The sequence below is a fragment of the Vicia villosa genome, linkage group LG5 (assembly GCF_029867415.1).
Source record: "Vicia villosa cultivar HV-30 ecotype Madison, WI linkage group LG5, Vvil1.0, whole genome shotgun sequence".
NCBI lineage: Eukaryota > Viridiplantae > Streptophyta > Magnoliopsida > Fabales > Fabaceae > Vicia > Vicia villosa.
The window spans coordinates 46,016,954-46,035,069 of NC_081184.1; the positions used below are offsets into that span (position 1 = coordinate 46,016,954).

At 33.2% G+C, this 18,116-nt stretch overlaps 2 pseudogenes; both read left to right on the plus strand.

Annotated features, from left to right (window-relative positions):
- The first annotated feature begins 5,314 nt into the window (after positions 1 to 5,314).
- Positions 5,315 to 6,451, plus strand: LOC131606583 (glutathione S-transferase T2-like; annotated as a pseudogene).
- Positions 6,452 to 7,881: 1,430 nt separating this feature from the next.
- Positions 7,882 to 9,192, plus strand: LOC131604597 (uncharacterized; annotated as a pseudogene).
- The last annotated feature ends 8,924 nt before the right edge of the window (positions 9,193 to 18,116 follow it).

An 18,116-nucleotide genomic window follows, 5' to 3' on the forward strand; every position in this document is an offset into this window, starting at 1 on the left:
TTTAATATTTTAATCAGTTGTTTCATTTTCTAGTTTCATATGATTTTCATATTAGGATAAAACAAATTTTATTAAAATTTTTAATAAATAGAATTTTCTCTACTATCTATTAAAACTTCAAGCAAACATCAAAATTTAATATTTTACATATTTATATTGGATTATTTTTTAATAAAAATTTGAGTAAACATAAATATTTTAAATGAATGTGAATATTTTTATTGGTCAATTTAAAATAATTTGGTGCCATAATCATTTTGAAAATTGAAAGTAATGATTTAATTGAGTATATTTGTTGTGATATGGAAGATATTCAGGAAGGGTATAAGAATTCAAATTTTAAACATATGAATACAGAATAATTAAAATCAATAAATGAGTTTAAATAGGAGACAACTTAAAATAGCCCAAACTTACTACTAAAATATTCCACATATAATGATTTTGTTAAATTGAATAGTAATCTTTCACAATTTTCCACAAAATAAATTAATAAATTAATTAAAAAAACAAATGAGAAATTATACATATTAAAAATCTCATTAAATTTTAAAAGAAACTTTCTTGCTATAACATATTAAAAAAACACTCTTTTTTATATTCAATTAATTCATTAATAACATTTTAGTACTTATTATTCAATTATATTTTTTTAATAATAATATACATATACCAATCGTTAGTTGGTTCAGTGGTGATTGGCGGTGAACTTGGTGGGGAGGACCACGGTTCGATCCCCCGCAAACCACTTGATGCCAGAACTGACCTTATATAAATGACGACAATTTTAAAAATCTAAATTTTCATTTTCTTTATACTTAAATAAAGTAAACAAATTATTATATTATAATACCATTAAGAGATATGCAAAAGTAACTATTAATTTTTCAGGAAGAATTATAACAGATTAAAAATCTCATTAAATTTTAAAAAAACTTTCTTGTTATAACATATTCAAAAACGTAATAAAAAAAACTCCTTTGCTATTCAATTAATTCATTAATATTTTTTTAGTACATATTATTCATTTATAATTTTTTTAATAATAATATTAGTAAAACATATTCAGTACATATTATTTATTTATATTTTTTTAATAATAATGGTAGTAAAATATTATATCATCATACCATTAAGAGATATGCAAAAGTAAATACTGATTTTCATTAGATGCATAGACAATAGTCTTATAACTTGATTTATTTGAAACAGAATTCTCATAGAAGTGTTCAACAGAGTCGAGAATGACTATTGGTGGATGAATAGCTTCTTCTTTTTCTCATTAACCTCTAAAAATGAATTCACAAATGCATTTGCAAATTCAAGGTCATTAATATGATGCTGATAATACTTGAAATTTTAATTACAAAATTAAAAATAATATACATCACATTATCTGAGTAGTCACACACGTAGATATCATATTAAGAGAGTTGTATAAGAGAAATCACAATAAGTGACACTACAAATTTCCATACGTGATTAGTGGGTACTCGAAGTCACCATTTTTTTTACATTTTATAAGTGTGTGAGTCACATATTAGTTAAAATTTATAGATATTTAGAATATAAGTAGGAATGTTATAACTTAGTTGTATATATTTAAATTCTAAAATAATTATATTTATTTTAAATGAAATATTTGATGTGATTTTTTAGTATCAAATGGTAATAAAAATCATGTCACCCATCTAAAATAATTAAAATTTGTATATACTTTAACATATTAGCATGTTCTTTCATATAAGAAAAAAATAATTAAAATTATTCATAGAAATTTTTGGTGCGTTTTTAAATATATAAAAATATTACTACTAAGGATGAGAAAGTTCAATATAATAGCCTTGTTTGTCTTTCATGATTTGTTATAGCAATACAACAAAAATTTACGAACAAATTCCTCCAAGATCGTTCCTATTTTCAATCAAAACACCATCACACATGGCTTTAAAACCTCGTAGAACTATCAAATTGTTGTTGGCTTTCGCATGCTCATACCTTTGAGTTTTATCCAAAAAAGAAATAGCTTCTCTCAAGATACATATTCCGTAATAGAGCCATTCACTTTAATATCCTACAATATGCATTCTAAAATCTTCAATGCATATTATAATTATAATGCGCATAAAATTTTAATTTAAATCTAACTACTTAAAATTAGAAGAAATAATAGTTAAAATGAAAGAGAGAAAGAAAGAAATTTTAAAAGGTGAAAGACTGATGAAAATGTCATTAGATGACATTTGTAAAGGAGGAGAGAAGTGATTATAGAGTTTAGAGGGTTAAATTATCAAGTATGCAAAATTATTCATGTAAGAAGGAGAGATTGTGCAAGTGGATACCTTTTATTTAGAAGTAGCCTTCACTTTTAGTGTAATACATTAGACATATTAGTTTACCTCATTTATATTGTAATTAGATTGTTTTGATTTCTCTTATATACTATAGAGTATGGAGTTTCTAATACCAAATGGTTACATTGAATCAGTGGCGAAGCCAGAAAAATTATGAAGCCTGGGTAAAAATTTAAAGACCTAATGACCGCAAATTCACATAAGCTGAAACATAACTAATAGAATTTCATAAAGTGAAAATTAAAAAACATAGGCAAACAAATTTAACATACAATACAAGTGAGAGTAATTACAAATTTGGACAAGAGTAATAAGGAGAAAAATAGCCACTTACCTTCTCTTGAAATCTTAAAAACTTGACATAATCCACAATTTCATCTAACATGATAGCTATATCTGTCTGAATAGAATATAAATTCACCGTAATATTAGAAAGGATGGAATAATTCAGCATCATTACCTTCTTTAAAAAAAACACAGAGCAATCATGCAACATAGCAACTCTGTTGTCACATATATCATAGAAAACATACCATCCTTTGATATACTGTAGATTTATTTCATATAAATCAAGCACTCTCAAAATTCACAAGTTTATGATTTGGAGCAAAATTTACACAATTTTCACAAACCTTATTAACACTTCGAACCAGATCTTGAGCTTGTAAAACTGATGCGTCCGCAAGTGCACGGATATATCGAAGTAATATAAAAGATTGTCGAACCACAGAGACCAATGTCAACCTACTGTAATCTATTGTTGCTTTGTAAAGCTAAGGCTAATGAATGTTTGATTAAGGGGAACCTAAGAACTAAAACTGAAATAAAACTAAGATTAAAATAAATATAGGAGAAGAGAGACCAGAATGTTATTCCGCGTACTTCGGGAACTCTGTAATTCATTGGCTTATTAAAAATGTTAAAAACATATTTAGTAGAAAATATTTGCTTAAAGACTAAACCTCACACTCTCGTGGTTTTGAATAAAGTCACGCTCCTTAACCGTAGGATTCTTCTCTCGCTCGCCCACTTAAATCAAAGAACGCATTTTAAAAACTAAACAAGTCCTAATTAATCCTAAAGCGCTCTCGCTGTGTTTAAGATTAATTCCTAGTTTTTACTATCTAGTTCGACCCCCACGCTCTTGCAGTGCCGGTTCAAACCTTAATAGATTTCTCACTCTCGTGACGAAATCGTGGTAAGTAACCTCTCACTCTCGTGACAAGGTTACCTATATTAAGAATAAAAACTAAAGCCAAAACAGAATTTAATAATAATAATTTAAGCCAACAAAATTTAAGCCAAAACCGTAATGGATTTCTCACTCTGGAGATGATGATGTTTGTAATGGATTTCTTTTTATTTCTGATCCTTCGTATTTTATTTGATATTGCTTGTTGGGCTGAAGGTTATCTTTTGATTCACATGTGACTCTGTTGCTGTTTATCTTTTGTAAGTTACTGCGTTGTAGTTCTTCAGCTTGTATCTTCAGAACTTCTGAGTGTGTGGTCTTCTGAGTCTACATGACTTCTTGTTCCTGATTTTTGTTCATTACCTTCAAAGCTTCTGACGTTCTTTCTGATGTAGTCAATGTACTCTTCTTATGATGAGTCCTGTATAAGATTTATAACATAGTATCTGCACATTAAATGAAACCATTAGTAATACAATTGTTACTTCACAAAATATATGTTGGTTATCATCAAAACCAGATTTTGAACATAGATTCTCAATCTTGTTCTAACAATCTCCCCCTTTTTGATGATGACAAAAACCATGTATTTTGATGGAACAATTTTATGAGAGGATAATAGTTAAGCAAGTAAACTTCATCTCATTTTTCATGTTCAATCAAGCAACTTTAATTTTCATCAAAATGTACTATTCTTTCTCCCCCTTTTTGTTATTACCAAAATGCATTTAAGAGGGTAGGATCACACTTAGAAACATTTCTGCTGTTCAATTTATCAATCAAAGATCTAATCTAATCTAATCTTTTTCACTTTTCTCCCCTTGAGATATATACTCCTCTGAATTATTTTCTGATTGAAGGCTCCCCTGAATTAGGTCATCTTTAGAAGATTTGTAAATATTTTAGTTATGAAAGCGTGCATCATCTTGGAGATTCTCAAATGTTTTTCCTGTAATCTTCAAAGACATAAGCTTCTGCTGTGAGAATTAGAGAGAATTTTATCTTTTAATCTCCTCAAGGATTGTTCAGATCATGTTCAGAACATTTATGAGATTAATGATCAGATTTTAACTAAAAATTCTACATGTTTTCTTGATTATTTAATTTTGAGTCCTTTGATTAACATCCCTTTGACAAAGAAAATGTAAAATGAATTGATGTGACAGGATAGAGACAAGCAAGGTTCATAGCAATTTATAAGACAACAAACTACTTAAAACAGATAGATGTTTAGAATATATAGGTAAAGACTTAATTTAAGATTGTTTCGGAATAAGTGCTAGAAAAAGATTCTTGATTTCGTTAGTAGATTCTTCCTGCTTCATCATCCAGGTTTTGAACTCCCTGCTGGTTGCATCTAGCCGTCTCCTGGTTTCTGCATTTTCCTTTTTGAGCTCATTTAGAGTCTCAAGCACCTTAGACCATCTCCAACGCACATAATTTTCAATTCCGTCCGCCAGTTGTCAAATTTTTTTAAAGCATGCAGTCCGCCACGCATGTATGAGGTGAAGTGCAATGCAACGATACTTTACATTAAAATAATATTAAAAATGTATCCGTTGCTCAACGAATTTTCTTCTTTTTTTTTTCTTTTTTTTTCTTTTTTTTTTAATTTTGTTTGGTTATAAATAGAAGCCAATATTTTTCAAATTGTATCTCATAAATTTATTTCTCTCACACAATTTTATCATCCTATTAGTCTTCAATTGATCATATATTTTACCAAATTTTTCATCTTATTTGTTCAAATTATTATTGTTAAGGTTAAATGGACCCTAATCAATATAATTTTCAACAATCTATGTTCTGTCTCATAAAAAATCAGCAAAATTCTAATACTCAAAATTCTCAATTTCCCCCACCACCAACAAACTCTACCGTATTTTTTTCGCCACCAAACAAACCCAAATATGTATTTTAGACCACATATAAATACTCATGGGATGAATTTTTCTCATCATGAACCCGAAACACCAAATGGGTTTATGTCCGAACGTCAAGTTCCACAATTTTGAACTCAAGTTGGTATTGAAAATATTACAATTGATAAAGAACAAAGGCGTCCAGTTAAGAAAAAACCTCGAGAGGTATTCACAAGGGAAGAAGATACACCTCTTATGCAATCATGGCTCAATGTTTCAAAGGATCCAATTGTGGGAGTTGATCAAAAAGTCGATAGCTTTTGGTTTAGAATCACCGATAATTATAACCAATATCGTGGGCAGTCACGAGAAAAGCGACAAGGCCAATTAAAATCTCGATGGCATCGAATAAATGGCCTTGTTCAAAAATTTGTTGGGTGTTACAAACAAGCTGTTCATGGAAAAAAAATTGGGGCATCTGAGAAAGATATCTTAGTCAATGCACATGCTTTTTTGAACAAGATGAAGGTGCACCATTCAATATTGAGTATGCATGGAGGCTTTTAAAAGATGAACCTAAATGGATGGGAGCATGCACCAAAAATTCTTCAAAGAGAACAAAGAATTCTACTAGTGGTGCATACACGACATCGCCAAACTCAGAGACACCTTCAAGTTATGAGTTTAACTCATCATCTCCAATGGAGCGTCCAATGGGACAAAAGGAGGCAAAACGAAAAGGTAAGGCAAAGGAAAATACAAATGCAACTGAACCTCCTTCTAGTGTTATTTCTGATACAATGAATAAAAGAATGGATTTAATGGAAAATCTAGCACGACTTAAGGAGGAAGAAAACAAATTAGTCAAGGAAAAGATGGAGTCTGAAGCACGACTTAAGGAGGAAGAAAACAAATTAATCAAGGAAAAGATGGAGTTTGAAGCAATGCAGATCATAATGTCAGACACTTCTAAGATGAATGATGCTCAGCGTGAATTTCATGAAAAACGTTGTAATAACCTAAAAGAAAAATATGGATGGTAATAATATGTAGTGTTCTAGTATTTATTATATTTAAATATTATGTAGTACTTGTTATGTATCAACAACTATTGTAATAAGATGCAACATTCTAGTATTTATTATATTTCAAATATTATTCAAAATAGTCGTTATTCAAATTAAATATTATTCAAACTAGCCGTTATTCAAATTAAATATTATTCAAACCAGAGATGTCATTCCAGGCCGCTATAGCGGCGCCCCGGAGCGGTTCCGGATTTTATTTTTTTTTTAACTTGACTCGCTTTTTTGTTTTCGAGTTTTTTGGGTGCATTTTGAGTGTTAAACTGAGCCGGTGGAGAGAAAAGATGAAGAATAGAAAGAAGAAAGAAGAAGAATAGAGATAGAAAAGATGAAAGAAGAAGAATAGAGATAGAAAAGAAGAAAGAAGAAGAATAGAGAGAGAAGATGAAACGGTGGAGAAAGAGAAATATATTATAACACAGCTGTAACACAGCTGTAACACAACTGTATAATGTTACTTTTAAAAACCAATGCAAGCTGTAACAGTAACACAACTATATCCTAGTATTAATAGCTGATAAAGTCAAAAGTGACTTTTCAAAATCCAACGTTATAATAACAGTGTATACCTATAATATGATTTTTTATAGGGTCATCCTAACATGTGCCTTAAGGGCACATGTTAAGGATACTATAATTAGAAAAAGTTAAATGTAATTAAATACAATAAAGTCATATTTAAAGTTTCGATATATTGAATGTGCGCGTTCCAAGAAAATAATTCTATAAATATCTCATTATCTTGTGCCCTTGGGGCACATGTTAGCTTTTCCCTTTTTTATAAAATAATAAAATAATAGAAATAATAATAATTTTTTTATATGTATAATTTTTCATATTTTTATATATAAATATTATTTATTCATATATATTTTTATATATTTTTTTGATATAATTAGCCCGTTATCCTCTATCCCGCTATTCTTGTTATTCCCATTCCCGGAGGTCGGCCGCTCCGCTCCGCTATCCGGGATTAATAACTCTGATTCAAACTAGCCGTTATTCAAATTAAATATTATACAAACTAGCTGTTATTCAAACTAGCCGTTATTCAAATTAAATATTGTTCAAACTAGCCGTTATTCAAATTAAATATTATTCAAACCAGCCGTTATTCAAACTAGCCGTCATTCAAATTAAATATTGTTCAAACTAGCCGTTATTCAAATTAAATATTGTTCAAACTAGCCGTTATTCAAATTAAATATTATTCAAACTAGCTGTTATTCAAACTAGCCGTTATTCAAGTTAAATATTATTCAAACTAGCCTTATATATACCTTCATTCTTTTCTCACTTTTCTATCACCCTCTCTCATTCTTCTATCACTTTCCTATCATCCTTCTCTCATTCTTTTATCATTTTTCTATCATCATTCCCTCATTTCAATGGATTCAAACAATTCAAATAACCTCAACAAACTTTTTTGGAAGGTGATTGAAGAAGAACTTATGGACAACACAGATGAAGAACTATTGTTGTCAATGCTCGAGAAGGAACGTCAATCTGGAAGTTCATCAAGGAAAAAAAGAAGATCAGTGATAAATCAGAATCACGAAGAAGGGCGTATACGATTAGTCAACGACTACTTCTCAGAAAATCTAGTATACACAGATGCCCAATTTCGTAGAAGGTTTAGAATGCATAGGCATTTATTTCTTCGAATTGTAGAAACCCTTGGAAATTATGATGAATATTTTCAAATGAGGGTCGATGCAACTGGTAAAATGGGTCTTTCACCATTGCAAAAGTGCACTTCTGTTATTCGTATGTTAGCATATGGATCTTCTGCTGACATTGTAGACGAATATGTTTGAATTGGTGAAAGCACTACAATTGAGTGCTTAGAGAGATTCGTAAGGGGCGTGAATGAGGTATTTGGGGCCGAGTATTTGCGAAGGCCTAATAACAATGATGTTGAACATCTTTTACAAATGGGGGAGTCGCGTGGATTTCTAGGCATGCTAGCTTCCATTGATTGTATGCACTGGGAATGGAAGAATTGCCCTGTTGTATAGAAAGGACATTTTTGTCGAGGTGATCATGGTAAACCCACGATCATGCTTAAAGCAGTGGCATCACAAGACCTATGGATTTTGTATGCATTTTTTGGTATTGCAGGTTCGAACAATGACATTAATGTGTTAAACCAATCCAATGTGTTTAATGATATTTTGGAAGGACGTGCTGCTAGTGTGCAATATACAATCAATGGATCTCCATATAATATGGGGTATTATTTAGCGGATGGTATATATCCTGAGTGGGTTGCATTTGTCAAAACCATTTCGATGCCGCAAGGAGAAAAGAGAAAACTATTTGCACAACACCAAGAATCAGCTAGAAAGGATGTGGAACGGGCATTTGGAGTGCTTCAATCTCGTTTTGCAATAATACGTGGTCCAGCGCGTGCTTGGCACCTGGAAACCCTCAATCATACCATATATGCTTGCATCATATTGCACAACATGATTATCGAAGACGAACGACATACATATGAAGGTGATTTTAATTACTCTTACGATAATGTAGGTAACAACAACTCAACGACTGAAACATTTAACGGTCCTCATCCGAATCTTGCATCAAGACTACAAAAAAGAGCAAATCTTCGTGAAAAACAAGTTCATCGCCAACTTCAAGGAGATCTAGTCGAGCATATTTGGGAACATTTTGGACATGAGGATGATGAAAATTAAATTTGAGTAATTCTGTTATGTAATATATTTTTATTGTTTTTAATTATATTTTTATTGTTTTTAATTATATGTCATGCATTTGAGATTAATTTTAATTATAATTTTAAATTTTATGTTTAATTTTATTTATTTTATATTAATTAAAATTTATATTATTATTTTAAATCAAATAAAATTTAGTATGAATAAAATATTAATATACAAAGTAAAATTGTGGGACCCAATATGAGTTCTTTAAAATTACACCATTGGAGTGAAAATTGGAGTGAGTTGCTTCAAGATGATGTGGACTAATGGGTCCCACAAAGAACCAAATAATAGGTTGCACCATTGGAGATGCTCTTAGTAGACTTGTCAATTGCAATGTTTGCAAGAACAGATGAGACAGTGAGAATTCTAGGAGTCACTTGGTCAACATTTATTTCCCATGTTGGTATCCTTCCTTCACATATGTCTTTAGGCGCATCACTTGAAATATGCTTTACCAAAGTCAAGGAATTTTCTTGATTATCATCAACTTCCATATGCTCAGATGATGTAGAACCCGAGGTGTTTCTGATGAATAATGGAGGTTTTAGAGCCCAAAGATCCATCACAAGAGTGATAACAGCATTCAGATACTCAGAAAATTTCTCCTTCTAAGTTAGAGCCCAAAGATCTTTGAGTTTAAAGGATTCAGAGTTGAATCTCCTTCTGAATGCATCCCAAAGGGTTTTTGAAGCCACTGGACTTCTGTTTGTTGGACATTCATCTTTTAGCTTTGCTATCCATTCCTGCATCTCTATTTCAAAATTCTTGAACAATATATCAACCTCTGTTTGTGTTGGTTCGGGAATTTGAGATTCCGGGTGAGCTTCTGATTCCTTTTCAGAGGGTTGGTCAGGTTCAGACTCGTTAGAGGGTTCAGATAATGATTCAGGGAATATTTCTGGGTTGGTGAGATGGTCAAGTTGATGTTCAGGAGATTTTTCAATTTGAGGTTCAGAGGTTTCTACTTGTTGGGATTCGGAGATATGATCTCCTGAGATAATATACTGTGAGTTTGGTGAATCTTGTGGGGATGGGGAGGCCGAAATGACATGTACTTTAGGAGATTAAGTTCTGACAGTATCTTCAGATGAACGAGGTAAAGTTGTGTTGATTAGGTGTGGAGGGGTGGATGTGATGGATACAGGAAGAGAGTTATAGGCAGGAGTGTTTTGGACAAAGGTGTCAGGAATAATTGTGGCTAAAGGGCTAGTGTATCCAAGAATGTTCGAAGATCCTGTGTACCACCCATAAGGCTTTTGAATAGAATTTTCGTATTGAGGCCTGTATTCAGAAGATTCTAAGCCTTCTTCATGAATTGGTGGGTTCTGTAGAGAAGATTCAGCTTTAGAAGGACTGAGGGATATTGTTTCTTTGGGTGATGGACGTTTAGGCGGGTTTGGATTGAATGGTGCAGAAGAGATGGGAGAATTTACTTGTTGAATTTCTGGTGGAACATTATTTGGTGAGGTTTCTCTTTGATCAGAGGTTTGAGGACAAGTTTCTTTGGGATTCTCTAGAGTACTGGAATTGACTTGAGGAGTGGTGGTTTGAGTTTTTGTTTGTTTGGAAGATACATATGTTTTTGGATTAAAATTATTAATGTCTGACAATAGTTGTGCCAGGGTTTGATCTTCTAAGGGACTGGTAGAACTATTTTCTAAGGTTGAGGATTTAATTGTCTGGCAATCGGGTAAAACAGAAGTTTCAATATTTTCAGAATTTAGAGTTGAAACAGAGATAGAGGAATTACCTGAAGTTCTTTTCTTCTTAACCTTCTTAACTTTAAAAAAGGTTCCTTCATCTTCAGCCTATCTCTTCTTGGTTTTCCACCTCTTCTTGTTAACTACTTGAATGGGGTCATTTCTGCTTTGGAGCCAGACTGGATTAATAGGTATTCCTGCTTCATTGTTTAATCTAATAAAGTCCAAAATGATGTGAGGAGTGTCTCCTGCTTTGAACATAGGAAAATCCTCAACATGAACCCTTCTTCTTGTGATGGAGCTAGCATATGGAGAGGCATGCTTTTGGACAATTTCCTTTAAGATATTCATCTTTTTCAGATTCTTCCCGCTCAGGGTTTTTCCACATGTTGTTTCTAACTCTTGAACTAGTTTGGCTTCTTCTAGATGAGCAATCAGACCATTTTCTGTCAGAATGTCTGAGATTAACCTAGAGAGGGGAATCCAGTTCTTCTGAGCCTTGACCTTTCGATATTCTCTTGATTCTTTAACATGTGTCAATAGATGTTTGAAGAGGATGAATGGTAAGTCAACCTTAATATTCTTACCAAGGCATTACAGTAAGAATTCTTGATCAACATTTATATAGTTGGATGAACTTGTAGGTTTACGGTGGAAGATACAGCCCAGGAAGATTTTTGCCCAAACTTGATAGTATTCTTTCAGTTGTTTAAACTTTGAGGTTTTCAAGGATTCTCCATTCTTGTAGATTTCTGCGTGGACCACTTCCATGTCTGGTCTTCCATCAGGAACCAATATACCAATCTTTTTCAATCCTTAATAATTTTCTAATCATATTTTCAGTTATTACAACTTGCTTACCCATAACGATTGATAGAATCACAGTTGGGGGGGGGGGGTTTCTGCATGTATCCAGAATTCTTTAGCCAAGAGTGGGAAGATTGGACCGATCAATCTGTCAAAGAAGTTTCTCCATCCTTGGAATTCAATGGCAGGAAGTAAATCGATATTGTTTTCCTTGATGTTCTCCAAATCCACCATGTACTCACACATAACTTCAATCTGATAAATGGGTAGGAGCATTGTTTTTGGGTTCAGTGTATCCTTTGGTTTGGGGGTTGATGGAGAAGGTTGCTGGGTTGGGTTTGAATTATGAAGACGCCATTGATGACTAGTTGTGGTTTTGTTTCTAGCGAGAGAGAGAGAGAGAGAGAGAGAGAGAGAGAGAGAGAGAGAGAGAGAGAGAGAGAGAGAGAGACAGGAAGAGCGAAATGTAAGGTTTGAAGATGAGTGAGAGAGAAAGAGGGAAAGAGCAATTTCGAATACTATTTATAGAGAATAATAAAATTAAAAATAAATAAATTATAATAACTAATAAATTATATCATTGATTAAGGAGGAGAACGTGATTATTGAGATGATTTGAACAATTATCTAGAGATGAGTAACCATACCTGGCACGTGTGGTCTTTTGGAGGTTTACACACGTGTTCATACCTTAGAGCCAGCAAGATGAAGTAGTACTTGCCATGATGAAGTTCTAAAATATGAACTTCTGAGACAAGCAGTTCAGAGATGATTCCTTGTTTCTTCAGTCTTTAGAGGATGAGGTAGGAAACTTCTGTTACTTGCACCTTAATAAATTTGATGTTTAAGATTTCTGGAATACTGATGAGTTCTTCTGAGGATAATTATATTGCTCCTTTTGAACCCTTTATCTTCTGACTTTAGATTTCTTCGAGCTTCTTCAGATGTGATGCTTATCTACAAAACTTCTTATGATGAGTGAATAATGTGCATAGAGTATTGAGATTTTTCCCTTGACATCTTCTGATTATACTGAGTATTTGAATTTGAATTTGATTTCAACTCAGTGCTGTTTTCTCCTTCTGGATCTCTCTACAATGTTAAGGGTTTGATCTTGAGATCAATACAGAGCCATGCTCTGATACCAATTGAAGGTGGAGAAAAACACAAGAAAGGGGGGATTGAATTGTGTTCTTTATAAAATAAAATTTCCCTTTCTTTTAATTAACGTCTTTTCTTTCTTTTGTTTACTCATCTATTGGATTATGCTTTGATGTTGCGGAAGCATGAAGTGTAGAACCACATAACCAATACGATGCTCATTTTAACTTCTAAGAAATATTAGAACTTCTGACAGGCTCAGTACAGTTCTACAGATTGAAACTTGGAAGTTCTAAGTTAAAATAACACGAGAAGAAAGTAAAAGACACATTCATTTTTATCCTGGTTCACCTTCTAAATAAGGCTACCTCCAGTCCACCTTCTTCAAGTGATTTGCCTGTCAACAGAGGTCTTAATCAACTATAACCAAATCATGATTACATCTGCACGATCCTCCATCGTGACTAACAACCTGCACAGCCAACTGATGTGACTAACCATTTGGATAATGACCCGTTCAGTGATCTCCGCGAGATATAACGTCCATTGACCCAGGCACCATGCACAGTCTACCTACTGTGACTAACCCTGCATAACAACACGTCGTTACTAACTCCCTGCACAGCTACCTGCTGTGACTGACTATAGATGATAAACCGTTCAGTGATCTCAGCGAGATATGACGTTCATCAATCTTCTGGAGATTACAAGTGTGCTTCTTAGATAAGCAGATTTTCTCCTATCATAAGTACATACTTATGTGAAACAATGACAAGTAACCACTCATGAGCAGGTAAATAATCTTTTAAGTCCACTTGTCTGCATCTTCTGAGCAGGATCTTCGCTTTTTGATGGTAAGCAGAGTAAGAGCTTCAGCTTTATATGTAGAATGCTTCTTCAAGTAGTTCTTCATCTTCACTTCTTCTTTCAAGCATATTAAGACTATTAGTTTTCTCTTAGAGGCTTCTTCTTGTTTTGATCTTCGTTTCTTCAAGCAGATTAAGAACATCAGTTCTCATTGAGAGTTGCTTCTTTGATTCTTCTTTCTCTCCTTTTTAAGCAGATTAAGAACATTAGTTCTTATTGAGAGTTGCTTCTTTGACTCTTCTTTCTCTTCTTCTTAAGCATCATTCCTTGCGAAAGAAAAACTCATCTTCATAAGAGATCTTTCTTCTTTTTATAGCTGTCAAATATTTTTGTTATCTTGATCTTCGGAAAGCGTAATAAATGTAGACGTGTTTCTACCATGCTTTTGTTTTCTTCAATGTGCTGCATCTAGGTTGCTTCTTCAATCATCCTTGGGAGTTGTTCCTTTTAGTTGTTGTAGCTGTTTAGCTAATGATGATGTTTGTAACGGATTTCTTTTTATTTCTGATCCTTCGTATTTTATTTGATTTTGCTTGCTGGGCTGAAGGTTATCTTCTGATTCACATATGACTCTGTTGCTGTTTATCTTTTGTAAGTTACCGCGTTGTAGTTCTTCAGCTTGTATCTTCAAAACTTCTGAGTGTGTGATCTTCTAAGTCTAGAAGACTTCTTGTTCCTGATTTTTTTCATTACCTTCAAAGCTTCTGACGTTCTTTTTGATGTAGTCGACGTACTCTTCTTATGATAAGTCCTGTATAAGATTTATAACATAGTATCTGCACACTAAATGAAACCGTTTGTAATAAAATTGTTACTTAACAAAATATATGTTCGTTATCATCAAAACCAGATTCTGAACATAGATTCTCAATCTTGTTCTAAAAACAACGGTTTCGATTTATAACCTATTCCCAATTGGATTTGGGCTTACAAATCGCAACACTCCTGGCTGTTACAAATCTGCAGATATCTTCTGCTAAAATAAAGGTCTTCAATTAAAAGTTTCCTAATTTATCTCCTAAATTAGAAACTGTTGAATCTTCAATATTCTGAGTTGATTCTTCAATAATATGACTTGATTTTATTTACCTTTAAATCTGCGCCACATTGGATTACATAATATTCATAGAATATTCTGTATCTGTTGAAAATCAAACTGAATCTTCATTCCAGTTTTGCAGGCGCGATGTCATGAGTTGATGTCATGACATTCCATACAACATCTTTCTTTTGTACCTGTTTTGTTCTTTTATATTTGCAAGATTTATACATTGTGTTATATTTTGTTGCTATTATGTTTTAGCCAAACATAGATGCCAATCAGCCAATAAAAACATCAACAATCTCCCCCTTTGGCATATTTTGGCTAAAACTATACATACATTAAAATGCCGCAAAACATAAATGCTTCAACTTTCAATACAACAAAGAAGAATAGTCTTTTACATTCTCAGATTTGGGCTCTTCAGGTCTTGAACCACATCATAACATCTTTAGCCTGCACTGTCTTTACATTACAAAATCCTTTGTTTCTTTTGACAGTAGCAAAATCAGATGATATTTCTCTCCCCCTTTTTAGCCATAATATGACAAAGATTGGACCGATGTCATAATATGCAGTGGAACACCTTCATGCAACACTGATGTACTTGAGGAAGACGATGGGAGAAGGCCTTTGTCTTGGAGGAACAATGGTGGCATATGAGAACCCTTTCTCAGTCTTTAACTAGAAACTAAATCCTAGCTTAGAGCCTAAGAGAGAACTTGAGTGAAAACTGTCCACCAGTCCTAGTAACTCAGAACACAAATCACAAATGTGTTCACAACTCAGATCACAAATCACAACAAAAATAGTTCCTACACTGAGGACTGTGTATGCTGGAACATCTTTGTTGTTTTTGTAGAAAAACTCATGGTAGAGACAAACAACATCCCCAGCCCGTGTTTTTCTTTGTCTGGACAGGTTTTTGCAAAGCAACCCATCACAATACCAAACCCAAACACGACTTATAAGGACACACACGAATGACATCTTGAGAGAATTTGATTTCTATAATCTGTGGAGACGCCATTATATAGCCATTTGAGATTATAGGAAATAACGATTTTCTCGGTCTTATTCAACGGTCAAACGGTTGAATAGGAAACAGTTCCAAAAACAATTAATCTTTCCAAAGCAGTTTTTGACTGTTTTTCTGATAGGAGTTATCTTTAAAAACCAGCGCATGCATAGTCATTGATTGAACTTTACACCGATCACTGATGTGTAGAGATAAACTTCAAGACAGATTTCCTTGTTTGACTTAGTAGATTCAATGTCTTTAACCTTGTCATGACATCCTGTCAGACATTGTCAATTTTTCACCTCTTAAGCACAAAGCTCAAGATTCTTCAGCAGATTAAGACAAAGCATCCTATGGACCGAGTAATAGACCTCCTACTTACTCTACAGACTCACTAGTCATATACATAGACCTCTGTTGTTCTGAGCACCTTGAGACTATTTAACGCAATCGTGAAGAACCTTCCAACACTTGTTGACACACAGTCACCTCATCAGTTCAGAGAAAGAATTGTGGATTCCGGTTGCACATGGTTAGTTTCAACCATTCACAGATAACTGACAATAATGTTACACTTTCTTTATGATGTTAAAGTATTTTTGACCAAGACACTTTTCTTGACATAGAAGTAACTCCTCCTATATGAGATAGTCTGAGCTTCTTCAAGGAAAAAACTTGTAATGATGAATGGAAAACATAAGACACATCTTCATATCTTCAAGAGCTTCACTCTCTGTTCACATATCCTGCTGAACACACTCACTATGGCAATGTTGCTCCTGTAAATTAAATACTCACACCAGAAATTAGATGTTATAACATTGTGTCTTACATTAGTACTACCAGTATATTCAACAAAGTTCATACAACAAACCCTTGTCTACCAACTTATCTCCACCAGAAATGATCAACTGATGACCTCTTGATATTAGATGCACACACAGAGAGTTTGCCATAATCTCAACATAAAGAACTACCACTTCTTGTACTTTGTTGAGAATAACCTTACCATGTTTGTATCAGATCATGGTATGCTTAAGAAAATTTGAAATCCTTCTTGTGATGTTTCTCAATATCACTCATTGATTAACATGCTCTTTATCTTGAACAGAAGGATCCTCCTTATCTTCAGCTGTATTCATCAGATCATAGAACTTTTGTCTTCATAGTCATCTTCACATAGTGAAGTCTTCATTATGAAAGTAATTATGTATTGCCATAACATGTTACTAACATCAAGATGAGAACCTGCCCATTCTAATCCACATTATGTCTGAACTGTCACTTTAGAAAATAATGTCGCTTTTTCAAACTTCGCATGCACATTCCTAGACATTCTTCCAGGATAATAGCACATTGTGATGTTGACATCACCCAAGACATAAGTTCGTCCGACACCCAAACTCAAATGACCTCTGACTATCTATAGAGATAACACGTCTCTATAGAATGACTTAGAACACAAGGAACAATTTGTATTCACGACACGAAACAAGACTCTACTCTTTACAAAACAATTGTAAAGAATGACCTCAGACTTAACAATGTCTGAACACTACCCTTTAAACCCTATGATTGTCACAATCTGACAACCATAACGTAGACTCTAGACTTTACTCATATAAAAAAGAAGAACATGATAGACTTAAACAAGACACAAAAATATGAAAAGGAAAAGACTCTAGAAACCTGAGCAATTTAAACAACATACTTGAACTTTTACAAAAGTCTTGTTCAAGAGATGTTATTTGAAGAAGAACTGCATGAGGTGGACTTATGCATAGGTTGGAACATGCACTAAGTCAGAACAAGTGATACACACCATCAATACATGTTTTTAGATGATAATACAAAGAATAATCCTTGCTGGTCTTTAAGAACAAACATGTTTTGAGTTATGTTCTGACATCTTGTGTGACATTGTTCTTCTGGCTTAAAGATTAGTCTTTGAAAGACTTTCCATTTGATTAGAAGCAGAATAACATTGTCTTTGTTGATCTTCATACTCTCTTACCCCCCCTGAGATATACAAATTTAGGACATCTTTGATGTTCGTCCTTGAAGCTCCCTTCCTTTGGAATTTCCCACAATATTCCAAGTTTAGAAACCTCAGTTTACTTGCTACACAAGATTCAGATTGCCACACTCTGCACCTTGAAATAGAAGAAACTATGATTGTATAACCATAAATCAATCTTCAGCATATAAGTATGAGCACTTCATACAGACATTGCAAAATATCCAGCTCCCATCAAGATATTTAACAGAATCAGTATGCTTCACCAGATACTCTTGCCACACTTCCTTAACTTGTGAAGATAATAGTGAACACAGACCTTTGGTTCACACTAGTCCT